The following is an 18,556-nucleotide window of genomic DNA, read 5'->3' as shown; positions in this document are numbered from 1 at the left end:
CTCCCAAGTATAGCTCCCTCTATCCAGATGATTTGGCTACACACCAAGAATTTACCTCTAACTGTCCTTTTTACTGTATCACTCTACCAAGTCCACTCGCCTCTAGGCACAAAGCCAATGTCTTCCACATTATCACCATGACTGTTATTCTATCAACAAAGATTTAACCATGTGATTCTATTACTTAAAATCTTATCAAACTCCTCACCACCTGTTCCTAAAGGAAAAAACAGCATGACACTAAAGTCCTTCAAGATTTGGAACAAATCTACCTTTTCTGCCTCATCCCCTGTCCTCTCTCCTGTATAATTCACAAAAATTACTCAGTTTCTATAAAACACCACTGTTTTTACTCCTTTATGCTATCACTCATGATGTATATTAGTGCTGCCTAGAATGTACTTCCCCTCATTTGCATGACAAAGTCTTGCTCTTCTTTCAAGGCTTGTTTCAGCTGTCACCTGTAGAGAAACCATTCTAATCCTTCTTTCTTCACCGTCTTATCACTGGTCATTCCATCCTAAACATTTCAACTGCAGTTCATTTGACTAGTACCTCTCTTGGTAATTATTTCCCAGTATTGGAATTATCTAGAGACATATTCACTTACGTAGAATTCCGAAAAGCAAGGATCCTATCTTTCACTCCTATATCCCATTCAGCTGGCAAATATGCCACATAGGAGATGCTCAATAAAGAGCTGCCTGGCCAGGCACGGTGGCTCATGCCTGTAATCTCAGCACTCTTGGGAGGCTGAGGTGGGCATATCACTTGAGGTCAGGAGTTCAAGATCAGCCTGGCCAACATGGTGAAACCCCGTCTCTACTAAAAATACAAAAATTACCTGAGTATCATGGCGCATGCCTGTAATCCCCGCTACTTGGGCGGCTGAGGCAGGAGAACTGCTTGAACCCGAGAGACGGAGGTTGCAGTGAGTGGAGATTGCACCACTACACTCCAGCCTGGGTGACAGAGTGAGACTCTGTCACAAAAAAGAAAGAGATGCCCAATAAGCAAATGCTACATAATTCATGTCACTTCCCATTTTAAATATGCTAATGTTTGACTCCATGAACTAATCTATCCCAGATTGTACCTTGAAAATATATTGTGTAACAAAAAAAGAGAATTTTAGAACAATATCCCTAATGAACATCAATGCAAAAATCCTCAATAAAATACTGGCAAACCGAAACCAACAGCACATCAAAAAGCTTATCCACCATGATTAAGTGGGCTTCATCCCTGGGACGCAAGGCTGGTTCAACATATGCAAATCAATAAACGTAATCCAGCATATAAACAGAACCAAAGACAAAAACCACATGATTATCTCAATAGATGCAGAAAAGGCCTTTGACAAAATTCAACAGCCCTTCATGCTAAAAACTCTTGATAAATTCGGTATTGATGGAACGTATCTCAAAATAATAAGAGCTATTTATGACAAACCCACAGCCAATATCACACTGAATGGGCAAAAACTGGAAGCATTCCCTTTGAAAACTGGCTCAAGACAGCGATGCCCTCTCTCACCACTCCTATTCAACATAGTGTTGGAAGTTCTGGCCAGGGCAATCAGGCAGGAGAAAGACATAAAGGGTATTCGATTAGGAAAAGAGGAAGTTAAATTCTCCCTGTTTGCAGATGACATGATGGTATATTTAGAAAACCCCATCGTCTCAGCCCAAAATCTCCTTAAGCTGACAAACAACTTCAGAAAAGTCTCAGGATACAAAATTAATATGCAAAAATTACAAGCATTCTTATACACCAATAACAAACAGAATCAAATCATGAGTGAACTCCCATTCACAATTGCTTCAAATAGAACAAAATACCTAGGAATCCAACTTACAAGGGATGTGAAGGACCTCTTCAAGAACTACAAACCACTGCTCAATGAAATAAAAGAGGACACAAACAAATGGAAGAACATTCCATGCTCATGGATAGGAAGAATCAATATCGTGAAAATGGCCATACTGCCCAAGGTGATTTATAGATTCAGTGTCATCCCCATGAAGCTACCAATGACTTTCTTCACAGAATTGGAAAAAACTACTTTAAAGTTCATATGGAACCAAAAAGCCTGCATTGCCAAGACAATCCTAAGCCAAAAGAACAAAGCGGAGGCATCACGCTACCTGACTTCAAACTATATTACAAGACTACAGTAACCAAAACAGCATGGTACTGGTACCAAAAAAGAGATATAGACCAAGAACAGAACAAGAGCCCTCAGAAATAACGCCACACATCTACAACCATCTGATCTTCGACAAACCTGACAAAAACAAGAAATGGGGAAAAGACTCCCTATTTAATAAATGGTGCTGGGGAAATGGGCTAGCCATATGTAGAAAGCTGAAACTGGATCCCTTCCTTATACCTTACACAAAAATTAACTCAAGATGGATTACAGACTTAAACATTAGATCTAAAACCATAAAAACTCTAGAAGAAAACCTAGGCAATACCATTCAGGACATAGGCATGGGCAAGGACTTCATGTCTAAAACACCAAAAGCAATGGCAACAAAAGCCAGAATTGACAAATGGGATCTAATTAAACTAAAGAGCTTCTGCACAGCAAAAGAAACTGCCATCAGAGTGAACAGGCAACCTACAGAATGGGAGAAAATTTTTGCAATCTACTCATCTGACAAATGGCTAATATCCAGAACCTACAAAGAACTCAAACAAATTTACAAGAAAAAACAAACAACCTCATCAAAAAGTGGGCGAAGGATATCATCAGAAACTTCTCAAAAGAAGACATTTATGCAGCCAACAGATACATGAAAAAATGCTCATCACTTGCCACCAGAGAAATGCAAATCAAAACCACAATGAGATACCATCTCACACCAGTTAGAATGGCAATCATTAAAAAGACAGGAAACAACAAGTGCTGGAGAGGATGTGGAGAAATAGGAACACTTTTACCCTGTTGGTGGGACTGTAAACTAGTTAAACCATTGTGGAAGACAATGTGACGATTCCTCAAGGATCTAGAACTAGAAATACCATTTGACCCAGCCATCCCATTACTGGGTATATACCCAAAGGAGCATATATCATGCTGCTATAAAGACACATGCACACGTATGTTTATTGTGGCACTATTCACAATAGCAAAGACTTGGAACCAACCCAAAATGTCCATCAATGACAGACTGGATTAAGAAAATGTGGCACATATACACCATGGAATACTATGCAGCCATAAAAAAGGATGAGTTCATATCCTTTGTAGGGACATGGATGCAGCTGGAAACCATCAATCTCAGCAAAATATCGCAAGAACAGAAAACCAAACACCGCATGCTCTCACTCATAGGTAGGAATTGAACAATGAGAACACTTGGACACAGGAAGGGGAACATCACACACCAGGGCCTCTTGTGGGGTGGGAGGAAGAAGGAGGGACAGCATTAGGAGATATACCTAATGTAAATGACGAGTTAATGGGTGCAGCACACCAACTGGCACATGTATACATATGTAACAAACCTGCACATTGTGCACATGTACCTTAGAACTTAAAGTATAATAAAAAATAAATAAATAAATGAATAAAAAGAAAATATGTTGTGTAGATTCAGTCCATGACAAAGTAATTAATTAATGGGTAACATAAAGTAGATTGAAGAGATGTGAAAAGAAAAAAAAACTTATGATTGAACCTCATAACTTGATGTCAGAGTTATTCAAAAAAGATACCAAGTAGTGTGTCAATGATATAGTCATCCATCTCCAATAAAAAGAACAACATTACTTCAAATTATAATTTCTTTATAGCTTAATTTTCTCATCTTCAAGGGAGATACAAGCAATTTACCTTATGGATATTAGAATGCTCATAAGAGACTGGAAAACAACTTTATTTTTGCTATAATGCATTTTTATTTGATGGCTCCCAAAACTACATAATTTTCAGCAGGGCGCAGTGGCTCACGCCTGTAATCCCAGCACTTTGAGAGGCCGAGGCAGGCGGATCACAAGGTCAGGAGATCAAGACCATCCTGGCTAACACGGTGAAACCTCGTCTCTACTAAAAAAATACAAAAAATTAGCCAGGTGTGGTGGCAGGCACCTGTAGTCCCAGCTACTCAGGAGGTTGAGGCAGGAGAATGGTGTGAACTCGGGAGGCGGAGTTTGCAGTGAGTCGAGATCACACCACTGTACTACAGCCTGGGCAACAAAATGAGATTTTGTCTCAAAAAAAAAAAAAAAAAAAAAAAAAAGAAAGACTAGCTGGGCAAGGTGGTGGGCACCTGTAATACCAGCTACTCAGGAGGCTGAGGCAGAAGAATCATTTGAACCCGGGAGGTGGTGGAGGTTGTAGTGAACCAAGATCGTGCCACTGCACTCCAGCCTAGGCAACAGAGCTAGACTATCTTTAAAAAAAAAAAAAAACTATATAATTTTCACTTGGGAAGTTGGGAATGAAGCTGAGTGTAGTAGAATGTATTACTATACTCAATTATTCTACTGCTTCTCCTATATGAGTATTAATTATACTTCCCTAACCAACTGCATTATGCAAAGGCCACATGACTTGCTTTGGCCAATAAAATGTGTGTTGAGTAACATGTTTCCCTTTTTTAACTATAATTCCATGGTTCTGCTCTGGATAGCTCTTTTCCTTCAACCACCAGAACATACATGTCCCAGACAGGAGCTGCTCCGTCAGCCTGAACCCCTGAAAGGAGAACAACTACAGATATAGCTGCCATCAACCTAAACATGTAACATGAGCAAGAAATAAATCTTTGCTGTTATAAGGCACTGTGGTTTTGGAGTTATTAGCACAGTATAGCTAGCATTATCAAACTGATATACTGAATTAGATGATCCTCCTCTATAATATCACTTAACAGCAGGTATACACTGCCATTAAAATATTATACTGTACTTACTAGTTTTTTATTCTGTCTTATTCAAATACACTTTAGGTTTCAAAAATTCAGACACCTGTTTTTTTCATCTCTGTCACCTGGAAAAGTAGTAGTAGAAGGGGTTCTTTTACTTAGTAGTAGAAGACTGATAAATGTTTCCTGAAATAACTATAAAGGTACTTATAATTTCCAATAAATGTAGCTACATAGTTAACGTGAAAATGTTATACAAAAATAACATATGGTGAAGAACAGGTGAAGAGATTTCATGGTCATTTGTGACCTGGTCTTTATATAAAATCTCTTAACATTTTTCTAAAAGGTTTCAGGAATATATTTACCAAAGACTTCAATAATACCACTTCATGTGGTATTCACTTGTTAACCAAGAAGGAAAAAAGAGAAGTGTGGTAGCAGAAGCAGATGGGCCAGTTCGTGTCGTGTAAAATTCACATGCTTTCTCACAGATCTGTATTTACATATATGTTGCTATTTAGTTTCTATAGGAATAGCAGACACAGAAAATAAAATCCAGAAGAATCAAAACATTACAAAACTCATATATCAGGAAACTTTAAATCATGATAATTGAGTCATTTAGACCTAAGGCACAAACTTTATAACCTCTAACCCCCTTAAAAGGATAATTATACTAGTAAATGCAACTAAGTCACTAAGAAAAGGTTATGCCCTTTGTTCTATTTAAGATGACAGGAAATGCTTAACTTTCTGTCCAGAACTGATTTGAGCATAAAAGGTATAAATTTTCAACTGCTCAGAAAATCCTATTTGTTAAAATGGCTCATTCTCTCAGGGTGTAAGGGAACTATGGCATCATTATGACTGGTGTAATCCCTAACCTATTACAACATATTTGAGTTTTAAATTTTATGTAGATTAAGAAATGTACCTCAAATTCTCTAAAACCAAGTAAATGTTTATGTTTGCTAAATCTTGCAAACATTTTATTCTATAGTTGAAATACTTGTTTTGTATTGCTATAAACAGATTACCACAGATTGAATACTTCATTAAAAAAAAATATATATATATATTTCTCACAGTTCTGAAAGCTGAGAAGTTCAACATCAAGTTGCCAGAATCTGGTGAGAGCCTTCTTGCTGCATTATACCACATACCATGGCAGAAGGCAAAAGGGTAAGACAGCACAAGAGAAGGGGACAACAAGACAGGACAGAACTCACTTCTACAACAACCCCACTCCCAAGATAATAACATTAATCCATGACCTAATAATCACCTCTTATTAGGCCCCACCTCCCAAAGTTGTTGCATTGGGGATTAAGTTTCCAACACATGAACTATGGCAGACACATGCAAACCTTAACATTCCATCCTAGCACCCCAAAATTCATGTCCTTCTCACAATGCAAAATGCGAAGATTCCATCCCAATAATCTTAAAGTCTTAACTCACTCCAATATCAACTCAAAAGTCTAAAGTCTCATTTAAATCAGATACAGGTGAGACTCAAGGCATGATTCATCCTGAAGTAAATTCCTTCCAAGTGTGAGCCTGTTAAAACAAGTTATCAACTTTCCAAAACACAGACACTCTCATTCCAATAGGGAGAAATAGGTAAGAAAAGAGGGGTAACTGGTCCCAAGAAAAACAACAGTAAGTCTTAAAGCTGGAGAAGAATATCCTTTGATGCCATGAACAAAATCCTGGGCACACTAGGACAGAGGCTGGGCCCACTGGGGAAAGGGTTGGGCTCACAAAGGCCTCAGGCAGCCCTACCTCTATAGCTTTCCTGGACTCAGTCCACCCAGCAGCTCTCACAGGTTGGAGTCTTGTGCCTGCAGCTTTCCCAGGATGCAGTTATATGCTGGTGGCCCAATAGTGGTCTTGGGGGCTGCTTCATTCCCACAGCTTCATAGGCACTGCTCTTGTGGGAACTTTCAGTAGTGGCTCTGCCTCTCCTACACATCTGTCTGGGCCCCCAGTCTATTCATGACATCCTTTGAAATCTAGGTGGAGGCTGCCATGGCCCCACAGTTCTTGAATTTGGTGACAGAATTATTACCAAGTGTACACCACCGAAGTTTATGGTTTGTACCTTTCAGAGCAGCAGATTCAGCAACACCTGGGCCCACCTGAGCCACACAGCTGGGGCAGTGTTGCAACAGAATGCAGGGAACAGAGATGGGGAAGCCCTAGATATCAAGCCCATGAAAGGTGCCAAAGGGTGCCCTGGCCCTGACTCGAAATTTTTCTGTCTTCCTAGAGGTCTGGGCCTGTGATGACAGGGATAGCCTTGAAGATCTCTGAAATGGCTTCAGAGTCATTCTCCCATTTTCTTGATCATAATTACTTGGCTCCCTCCTATCCATACTAATCTCCTACAGCAAACAGTTACTTGGCCACACCCTTGGCTTGCTCTCATGTCTTTTCCCTCTTTACATAGCCAGACTGCAAATTTTCCAAATATTTCCTTTCTGTTTCTCTTTTAATTATAAATCCACCCTTAAGTCATTTTTCTCCTCTTGCATCTTACTGTATGCAGTTACAAACAGCCATGTAGCTCCTTCAATATTTTGTTTAAAAATGTCTTCCACCAGATATCCTAGCTCATCACTCTTAAATTCTGCCTTCCATAAAGACTTAGGGCAAGGACACAATTCAGTCATGTTCTCTCCTACTTCATAACAAAGATGACCTTTACTCCTGTTTCCACTAAGATATTTCTTTCTTCCATCTGAGAGCTCATCAGAATGGCCTTTACTATCCCTATTTCTACCAATATTTTGATCATGAACACTTAAGTAATCTCTAAGGTTTTCAGATTTTTTGATACATGTCTCTCCTTCTTCAGAGCTGTCACCAGAATCACCCTTAATGCTCCATTTACCATGATGGGCTTTTTCTAGCCTGTTCCTCCAAATTCTTCTCTACCCATTACCCAGTTCCAAAGCTGCTTCAACATTTTCAGGTGTTTGTTACAGCAACACCCTTGCTTCTTAGTAGCAGTTTTCTGTCTCAGTCCATTTTGTGCTGCTGTACCAGAATATTACAGATTGGGTAATTCATAAAGAAAAGAAATTTATTTCTCATGGTTCTGGGAGCTAAGAATTTCCATATCAAGGTGCCATCATCTAGTGAGGGCCTTCTTGTTGCAGCACCCCCCAGCAGAACGTGGAAAGACAGAACAGCATGAGACAGGGAGAGAGCAAGAGGGGGCCAAGCTCACTTTTATAACAAGCCCACTCACACAATACTAACCCACTCCTAAGATAATGACAAAAATCCATTCAGGACTGGGCATCGTGGCTCATGCCTATAATCCCAGCACTTTGAGAGGCCAAGGTGGACAGACTGCTTGAGCCTAGGAGTTTGAGACCAGCCTGGACAATATGGCGAAACCCATCTTTACAAAAAACCACAAAAAATTAGCCAGGCATGGTGGTGCACACCTGTAGTCCCAGATACTTGGGAGGATGAGTTGTGAGGATCACTTGAGCCCAGGAAGCGGAAGTTGTAGTGAGCCCAGATCATGCCACTGCACTCCAGCCTAGGTGACAGAGTGAGACCCTGTCTCAATAAAGAAGAATAAAAGGAAAGTTTGGCCACCTAAACATTGGCTTTTCCTACCTTTTAACTAAATGAAATCAGAAAGCTCAGTCACAGTAACAAAACACCTTTTTAATTCTAAAACTGTTTAAATATAAGGTCATATTATTAACATCCCATTAAAAGGAAACTTCTGCCTATAAATGCACAACATCCAAAAGAGCAAAAAGTAATTTTAAAAAGAATTAAAATGGTCCTGGAAAAAGGGAGATGCTGGAAAGATTTGGGGACTTTAACTGAAAAAGTCCTCTTTGAACATAAGCCCTTATAATGATACAGTATCCCCCAAATTTCTCTATTTCAAGAGATTATATGACCAAATCTCATAAAAATGGAAATATTCTATATCCAACAAATAATCAAATGTAAGTCCCAAAATAAAAGAGCATAAATCTGAATTTACCTAACAGATATGGTAAACATGCTTTCTTTTAAAAATCAAAGCTCACACCTGTAATCCCAACACTTTGGAAGGCTGATGTGGGCAGTCACTTGAGGTCAGGAATTCGAGACCAGCCTGGCCAATATGGTGAAACTCCACCTCTAGTAAAAACACAAAAATTAGCCGGGTGTTGTGGTGCATGCCTATAATCCCAGCTACTTGGGAGGCTGAGGAAGGAGAATTGCTTGAACCTGGGAGGCGGAGGTTGCAGTGAGCTGAAATTGCGCCACTGCACTCCAGCCTGGACAACGGAGTGAAACTTCATCTCAAAAAAATAAAAAAAAAATCAGTCAATATTTATTTACTTAGAATAGGTTGTACAGTTACATGATTTAAAAAGAACTACAATGGTAAATACAGTGAAAAGACTTCCTGCCATCCCTATTTCTTATCAACACGGTCTCCACCCCCACTACACTCCCAGGTAACCGCAGCTACTAATTTCTTATGCCTCCTTCAGAGTTTCTTTAGGCATAAACAAATAACAAACATAGATTCTTATTTTTCTCTCCTTTACAAGAAAGGTAGATTATTACACACATGGTGATGTCTCCTGTTTGTTCTTTTATTAACCTAATAATTTATATCTTAGAAAATCTCCCATATCAGTATATAAACAGCTTCCTTATTCTTTTTACAGTCTTTTCAATGAAGTAACATCTCAAAAAGCCAGCCATTCATTTTATAACCTATTTTATACCCCTTTAATCATCCCAACAAATACATACATAATATAACTGCAATAAGAAACCTTTGGAATTTAAGAAAATCTTATCTAATATTTTTTAGTCCTTTTTTTTTTTTGATACGGTGTCTCACTCTGTTGCCCAGGCTGGAATGCAGTGGTGCAATCATAGCTCGCTACAGTCTCAAACTCCCAGACTCAAGCAGCTGGGGCTACAGGCACGTACCACCGTATCTGGCTAATTTATTTTTTTAAATTTTTTTTATATCTTATTCTTTTTTATATATATGTGTGTGTGTATATGTGTATGTATATAGGTATATATATGTGTATGTATATATCTTATTCTATCTTTAAAGAATTTTACTGGGCAAGGTGGCTCACACCTGTAATCCCAGTACTTTGGGTGTCCAAGGCAGGTAGATCACTTGAGCTCAGGAGTTCAAGACCAGCCTGGGCAACATAGCGAGACCTTGTCTCTAAAAAAAAATAATAATAATAGAAATTAGCCAAGAATAGTGGTGCACACCTACAGTCCCAGCCATGAGGAAGGCCTAGGTAGGAAGATCGCTGCAGCCCAAGAAATCAAGGCTGCAGTGAGCAGAGATAGTGCCGCTGAGTTCTAGCCTGTGCAACAAAGCAAGACCCTGTCTCAAAAAAAAAAAAAAAATTATTTAAGTTGAAATACCTAAAAAGAATTGAATAAATCAAAAGTGTACAGCTTGATGAATCACCAACAGATGAACACACCCTTGTAACTACCACCCAGATCAAGATATATAAGATTAATAACACCTCACCTATCCAAGTTTTTAATATTTCATGCTTTATTAGTATTATCTAGGAAATATGTTATAGAAAATTAAGAGTGTTGAGGCTGGGCACGGTGGTTCATGCCTATAAACCTGGCACTTTGGGAGGCCAAGGCAGGCAGATTGCTTGGGTCCCGGAGTTGGAGACCAGCCTAGGCAACCTAGCAAGACCTTGTTTCTACAAAACACAAAAATTAGCTGGGTATGGTGGTGCCCCTGTCTCCAAAAAAAAAAAAAAAAAAAAAAAAAAAGAAGGGAGGGGCAGGGCAGTGTGATTAAAAAAAAAAAGGGAACATTAATAGTGTTCATTTAGAATGTAAATATAGTTAGGGAGGTTATGTTCTTACATTCCTTCTCAGGTGGCTTAACTTTCTTTATTTCTTTTAAAATGTTAATTAAGTTAAATATAAAAATAAATATAAGCATATAAATATGAATGAAACAATAAAAAAAAAGTCTATGTACCCAATTGCCGGCTTGAGAAACTCCCTGCCCCTTCCATCATGGCAAGCACTATGGCTTAGTCATTCAGAGTACAGACTCGAGCCACAGTTGCTTGGATTTGATTATAAGGTCTACCACTTATTAGTGGTATAACTTTAGGAAGTTAAGGTTTCTCTGCTTCTTTATTTATAAATGAGAATAAAAATTGTACCTGCATCACAGAAGTACTTGATTATGAGAATCAAATAAGTATTCATTTATAAAGTAGTTAAAACATCTTGTAGCATGTAATATAGAAATTTAGCTATTTTTTTTTTTTTTACTAACTCTGCCTTCCCAACAAGGATGCGTTTATCATTCTATTACTATATATATAGCAAAACAGATATATCAGTAAGTATGGTGATTTTTCTTTTTTCTTTTATTTTTATTATTATTATTTGAAACAGGGTCTCACTCTGTTGCCCAGGCTGGAGTGCAGTGCAGCGATCTCAATTCACTGCAGCCTCAACTTCCTAGGCTCAAGCAATCCTCCCACCTCAGCCTCCTGAGTAGCTGGGACAACAGGCCCACATCAGCATGCTTGGCTAATTTTTTGTACATTTTGTAGAGATGGAGTTTTGCCATGGTACCCAGGCTAGTCTTGAACTCCTGGGCTCAAGCAATCCACCTGCCTCAGCCTCCCAAAATGCTGAGAATACAAGTGTGAGCCACTGCGTCCAACTGATTTTTCAAATTTTATCTTAAATTACATCACAGTGTAAGTATTCTTTTGCACCTTACTCTTTTTAGTCAACATTTCTGAGATTGATCTGCATTGATACATTCATGTTCAATACTGTACAGTGTTCCATAGTGTAATTTAACAGAAGTATTTATATGTTCCTGTCAATGAACATTTGGATGTTTGCCATTATGAAAAATCCTACTATAAACATGCTTGAACATGTCTCCTGGCAGAGATATAAAAAAATTTTCCGGCCGGGCGCGGTGGTTCAAGCCTGTAATCCCAGCACTTTGGGAGGCCGAGGCGGGCGGATCACAAGTCAGGAGATCGAGACCATCCTGGCTAACACGGTGAAACCCCGTCTCTACTAAAAAGTACAAAAAACTAGCCGGGCGAGGTGGCGGGCGCCTGTAGTCCCAGCTACTCCGGAGGCTGAGGCAGGAGAATGGCGTGAACCCGGGAGGCGGAGCTTGCAGTGAGCTGAGATCCGGCCACTGCACTCCAGCTTGGGCGACAGAGCGAGACTCCGTCTCAAAAAAAAAAAAAAAAAAATTTCCTACAGTATATACCTAGGAGAACTGCTGGGTCAATAGATATACAGAAATTTAGCATTATAACTATGTCGCACTGTTTGTCAAAATGGTTACAACATTACATGATTTATTAGAAGAGAAGATTCTACTAATTACCTAAGATTCTAATTTGAGATTCTAATTACCTAAGATTCTAATTTGAGAAACTAGACAGTCTGGGCAACATACAGAGACTGTATCTCTACCACAGATTTTAAAATTAGCCAGGCATGGTGGCATGTACCTGTAGTACTAGCTACTCAGGAGGCTGAGGAGGGGAAGACTGCATGAGCCCGAGAGTTTGAGGCTATGGTGAGCTATGATTGCGCCACTACACTCCAGTCTGAATGACAACACAGCAAGGCCTGGTTCCCCCCTCCACCAAAAAAAGAAAGAAAGAAAGAAAAGAGAAACTAGAAAAAGAGGAGGAAATTAAACATAAAGCAAGAAGAAATAAGGAAATAATAAAGAACAAAAATTCATGAAATAGAAAACAGAAAAATAATAGAAAAAATCTACCAAAAAACCCCGATTCTTTAAGAAGAACAATAATGTTAACAAACCTCTAGCCAAAGTATAATGGAAAAAAAAAAAAGCCACAAATTACCAATATTGAGAATAAGAGAGGTGACAACACAGCACCACAGATTCTATAGATACTAAAAGTATAACAAGGTAATATGAATAATTTTATAATAATAAAGCCAAGAACTTAGATGAAACAGACAAATTTCTTGAAAGATACAAAATATCAAAGTTAACTCAAGAAAAAATAGATGACTGGAAAAGCTCTGCTTCTATTAAAGAAATTGAACTTATAGTTTACAACTTTCCACAAAACATGAATAGGCCCAGATAGCCTCATCTGGTAAATTCTCACAAGCATTTAAGATGAATACTTCATGAACAGAGATGCAAAAATCCTTAACAAAATATAAGCAAATCAAATCCAGCAATATATAAAAGGGACAATACATCACAACCAAGTATAGCTTATCTCAGGAATGCAAAGCTGGCTTAACATTCAAAAATCAATCAATGAAATTCATCATATCAACAACGGAGTATGAGAGTTGCTACTGCTCTACAGTATCATTCACAGTTGATATTATTCCAAGCTTTTAATTGAGTAGAAACGGCATCTCATGGTTTAAGTTTACAGTTCCTCACTTACGTTGAAAGTTGAGCATTTGTTTATTGCCGCATCTTATTTTTTTGGTGAAATTCTTATGCGTGCCTTTTGACTGTTTCTTTTCTGTTGGGTTGTCTTTTATTTAAACAACTTATTTCTATTTTCTGAATACTAACCTTTTGCAAGTGATATGTATTACAAATATGTTTGCCAATTTTTTTCTTCTGAACTTTTCGTATTCTTTTTTTTTTTTTTTTTAAGCTGACTAGGCTGGAGTATAGTGGTGATTCACAGGCACCATCAAAGCACATTACAGCTTCAAACTCCTGGGCTCAAGCAGTCCTCCCGTCTTAGCCCCCAAGTAGCTGGGACTACAAAGCAAGTGCCACTGTGCCTGGCTATTCTATCTTCCAATGAATAAAATTAATTTTTAATGTATCTGAATGTATTACTCTTTTCCCTCAATGTATGCTTCTTGTAAATTACTTATTATAGCCTCCCTGAATTCAAGGTCATAAGGATGTTATCCTATATCTTCTTCTAAGAGGTTTTTTTTAAAAAGTCAAATTTCTTATGCTAGTACTTCCATAATTTCTTTGGAGAAAGGTATTGTGTTGGCAATAATTTTTTTTAACCATCTACTATACGATAGGCATTATACCTATACTGTAGGGCTACAAGGTAGCATAGTCTATCACAGTTGCTTTTAAGGAGATTTTAAGCTAATTAGGGCCATAATAATCAAAGAACTTACTCAGAACAATACATAATTAAGGGTTTAAGTGAAGGGTTAAACATGATCAAAGTTCAAAATATTAAGAGAATAAACAAATCAGGTGGGGCACAGTGGCTCACACCTGTAATCCCAGCTCTTCGGGAGGCCGAGGCAGGTGGATCACCTGAGGTCAGGAGTTCAAGACAGCCTGACCAATATGGTGAAACCCTGTCTCTACTAAATACAAAAAATTAGCCAGGAGTGGTGGCACCCACCTGTAATCCCAGCTACTTGGGAGGCTGAGGCTGGAGAATCACTTGAACCCAGGAGGTAGAGGTAGCAGTGAGCCAAGATTGCGCCACTGCACTCCAGCCTGGGCAACAAGAGTGAAATTCCATCTCAAAAAAAAAAAAGAGAGAAGGGACAAATCAGGGAGAATTGTGGCAATCGGTAAAATTTCATAAAGAAAGCATTAAACTATCACTTATTTGATCTATCATTCAATTCTGATTTAGAATAAAACAAAAATCCATAGAACTTGCCTAAAACATATCCACACTTAAAATAGCCAACAGATAAGAACCACAAAGTCTGAATTAGTACAAAACTCTAAGGTGAAAGCAACAGAAATGGGAAATATAATGAAGGTAGCAATGTTAAATGTATAAACATTATATAAATTTTCATTTTCTGTGCCTGCATCACTTAATAACTTAAGATTTACCCAGCCCAACCAACTCCAAAGACAACCAGAAAATTCAAAGTTCAAAAGTAAAGAAAGGTTAAGTGAGTTGAATAACAACTAACTGCTACTATTACCAAAGTAGCACATAGTCATAAAACTGAAACTATGGGCCGGGCGCGGTGGCTCAAGCCTGTAATCCCAGCACTTTGGGAGGCCGAGACGGGCGGATCACGAGGTCAGGAGATCGAGACCATCCTGGCTAACACGGTGAAACCCCGTCTCTACTAAAAACTACAAAAAACTAGCCGGGCGAGGTGGCGGCGCCTGTAGTCCCAGCTACCTGGGAGGCTGAGGCAGGAGAATGGCGTGAACCCAGGAGGCGGAGCTTGCAGTGAGCTGAGATCTGGCCACAGCACTCCAGCCTGGGTGACAGAGTGAGACTCCGTCTCAAAAAAAAAAAAAAAAACTGAAACTATGGCATTGATCCCAGAAAGGAGAATGAGTATCCTTTTCCACAAGTCTATTTAATGTTTTTAAATTATTAAATTAAAAAAATCAGTCGGGCATGGTGGCTCACGCCTATAATCCCAACACTTTGGGAGGCCGTGGTGGTTGGATCACCTGAGGTCAGGAGTTCGAGACCAGCCTGGCCAACATTGTAAAGCCCCATCTCTACTAAAAATACAAAAAGTAGCCAGGTGTGGTGGTGGGCGCCTGCAATGCCAGCTACTTGAGAGGCTCAGGCAAGAGATCACTTGAACCCAGGAGGCAGAGGTTGCAGTGAGCCAAGACTGCGCCACTGCACTCCAGCTTGGGCAACAAGAGTGACACTCTGTCTCAACAATAACAATATTTTTTTTGAGATAGGGTCTTGTTCTGTCTCCCAGGCTGGAGTGCAGTGGCGCAATCACAGCTCACTGCAGCCCCCAACTCCCAGGCTCAAGCTATCTTCTGCGCTCAGCCTCCCTCAACCAGCTGGGACTACAGGCATATACCACCACGATCAGCTTTTTTTTTTTTTTGTACCAAGAGGGTTTCACTTTGTTGCTCAGGCTGGTATTGAATTCCTGGGCTCAAGTAATCCTCCTGCCTCAGCCTTCCAAAGTGTTGGAATTACAGGCAAGAGCCACTAAGCCACTACCTGGCCCAGCCACAAGTATTTTTAAAGTGGCTGAACTTGAAAAATATAAATTTTCTTATCCAACCCCAACATTCGGATACCAACACTCCAAATATTTGGTTTGAGGAATAATATTTTGGCAGCAGGACTTAAATATCAGAAGTAAACATTTTTATACACAAAATGTTTAATTCTGCATTTACGTATATATATGAATATATATTAATGCTTACATATATAAAACACAATCAGCAGACCTACAACAAGGCAGCCATGTTAAAAATAATTGTCTACTGGCCAGGCGCGGTGGCTCACACCTGTAATCCCAGACTTTGGGAGGCCAAGGCGGGTAGATCATGAGGTCAGGAGTTCGAGACCAGCCTGGCCAACATGGTGAAACCCCCCATCTCTACTAAAAATACAAAAATTAGCCGGGTGTGGCGGTGTATGCCTGTAATCCCCGCTATTCGGGAGGCTGAGGCCAGAGAATTGCTTGAACCCAGGAAGCAGAGGTTGCAGTGAGCCAAGATCATGCCACTGCACTCCAGCCTGGGTGACAGAGTAAGACTCTGTCTCAAAAATACTACTACTACTACTACTACTGATAATAATAATAATAATAATAATTGTCTATTAAAGTCTGTTATTTCCTTTGTGCACCTAAGACTACATACTACTATGACAAAGTAGTAATAATAAAGATTAGTGAAAGGAGAAAGCAATAACAACTAATTTTCATAATAATAGTAACACCTAACGTTTGAAAGTACTTTTTAATCATTTTTTCACACATTATTCAAAAAGTTTACCTATTTTTATATCGGCTTTCAAAATAGCTGCAGATAAAATAAATGATAAAATTTTAATACAGTTCTCAAATCAAGGAAGTGGGTAAAAAAACTATTAAAACCAATAAATTTAACTGCTGTTCATCTTAAAACTCTGCCTCCACACAACTGGCAATTATAAATAAACCTCAGTTTAGAGTATCAGTATAAAATGGTAAGACTAGTACTACTGGCTGGGTGCAGTGGCTCACACCTGTAATCCCAGCACTCTGGGAGGCCGAGGCAGGCGGATCACCTGAGGTCAGGAGTTCAAGACCAGCCTGGCCATGGTGAAACCCCGTCTCTACTAAAAATACAAAAAATTAGCTGGGCATGGTGGTGCGTGCCTGTAATCCCAGTTACTCGGGAGCCTGAGGCAGGAGAATCACTTGAACCTGAGAGGCGAAGGTTGCAGTGAGCTGAGATCACACCATTGCACTCCAGCCTAGGCAACAAGAGTGTCTCAAAAAAAAAAAAGACTACATAGGTGTTATGTTTTAAAATATACTTCATACTAAAGTTCTGAAGTAGTTTCTATCATTTAATACCTACCTTTCGCTTGGACAATTACATACAATATTTTCATCATAATCCTTTTAACTTCTTGTTTTATTCAAAGTATTAAATCTATACTTCTGGCAATATCAGAAATAGTATTTAAATGAGCTTACTGCAGAATGTTAAATGATGAACAAAACAATATACCTTAAAAAATGCACACAAGTACAATCTTTTAATATGCCAAGAGAAAAATAATCTTGAAAATAAGAAACATCCTATTTTCAAATATGTAGGTAGTTTTTAAAAATAAAAGAAAATAAGAAATTATATTAATACTTTGGAATCTTCAAATCTTGTCTGCTCACTATACCTACAAAACCAATCTTTATCATTTTATAATCACTCTAATATGAAGTTAGAATGCTAAAGCAGACAGGTGTTTCATAACATACTAGTTTAGTTATTAGGTTATCGAGATGAATTAAGTGGAGGCACTGCTTTCCTCACAGTTGCAACTCCAAGATTCTTAGCCCCTAAAGTTTATGCCTTGATTTCCTAAAGGTTTTTGCCCTGTGGTCCCAACAACCTTGTACAGAAAGTCCTCACTTAACATAGTCCTGGATAGGTTTTTGGAAACTGTGATTTTAAGTAAAATGACAAAATGTATAAAGAAACCAACTTTACCAATTTTACCATAGGCTAATTAATATAAACAAGAATTAAGTTCCTACAGCATATAGTACATGATGTGGCTTAGTGTCACAGTTTCCAAGAACCTATTGACGACACTGATGTTGAGGACTTACTTATCTCCACCGCCTACCTGAAATGCAGTCTAACTTAGGTTCAACTATGTCATTTAGTCTAAACCATCTGGTGGCAATCCAGTAATAGGGCTCCTTAACATACAAACTCAACTTGGAGGAAACACTGGTCATTTTCTTGGATGCTGGCATCTGAACCCCCTGGTTATTACTGGATAAATATCCAACTTGGTGGGAGGCAAAGCCTACCCCCTACTAAAAGCTGAAATGACACATGCTGTCATTTACAGCTTCCTTTGAAGCTAAGTCATGGTCATGTACCTAGGCTCAACCAAATATACAAGCTTAGCACTTTACATCAGGAGTTAGTGCCACAAAGAAACATGATGGTAGGCTGGGCGTGATGGCTCACACCTGTAACCCCAGCACTTCGGGAGGCCAAGGCAGGTGGATCACCTAAGGTTGGGAGTTTGAGACCAGCCTGACCAACATGGAGAAACCCTGTCTCTACCAAAAATACAAAATGAGCCAGGCATGGTGGCGCATGCCTGTAATCTCAGCTACTCGAGAGGCTGAAGCAGGAGAATCAACTGAACCCAGGAAGCAAAGGTTGCAGTGGGCCAAGATCGTGCCAT

At 39.1% G+C, this 18,556-nt stretch overlaps 1 protein-coding gene across 34 annotated transcripts in view; it reads right to left on the bottom strand.

Moving 5' to 3' along the window:
* The window catches only part of SLMAP (sarcolemma associated protein), a 183,733-nt gene that overhangs the window by 148,814 nt on the left and 16,363 nt on the right, over positions 1-18,556 (bottom strand). The gene's annotated exons all lie outside the window — the stretch shown is intronic.

The sequence above is a fragment of the Trachypithecus francoisi genome, unplaced genomic scaffold, assembly GCF_009764315.1.
Source record: "Trachypithecus francoisi isolate TF-2019V2 unplaced genomic scaffold, Tfra_2.0 Lachesis_group0, whole genome shotgun sequence".
Taxonomy (NCBI): domain Eukaryota; kingdom Metazoa; phylum Chordata; class Mammalia; order Primates; family Cercopithecidae; genus Trachypithecus; species Trachypithecus francoisi.
The sequence above is the reverse complement of the archived record's forward strand: the minus strand, read 5'-3'. Positions and strand labels throughout refer to the sequence as shown.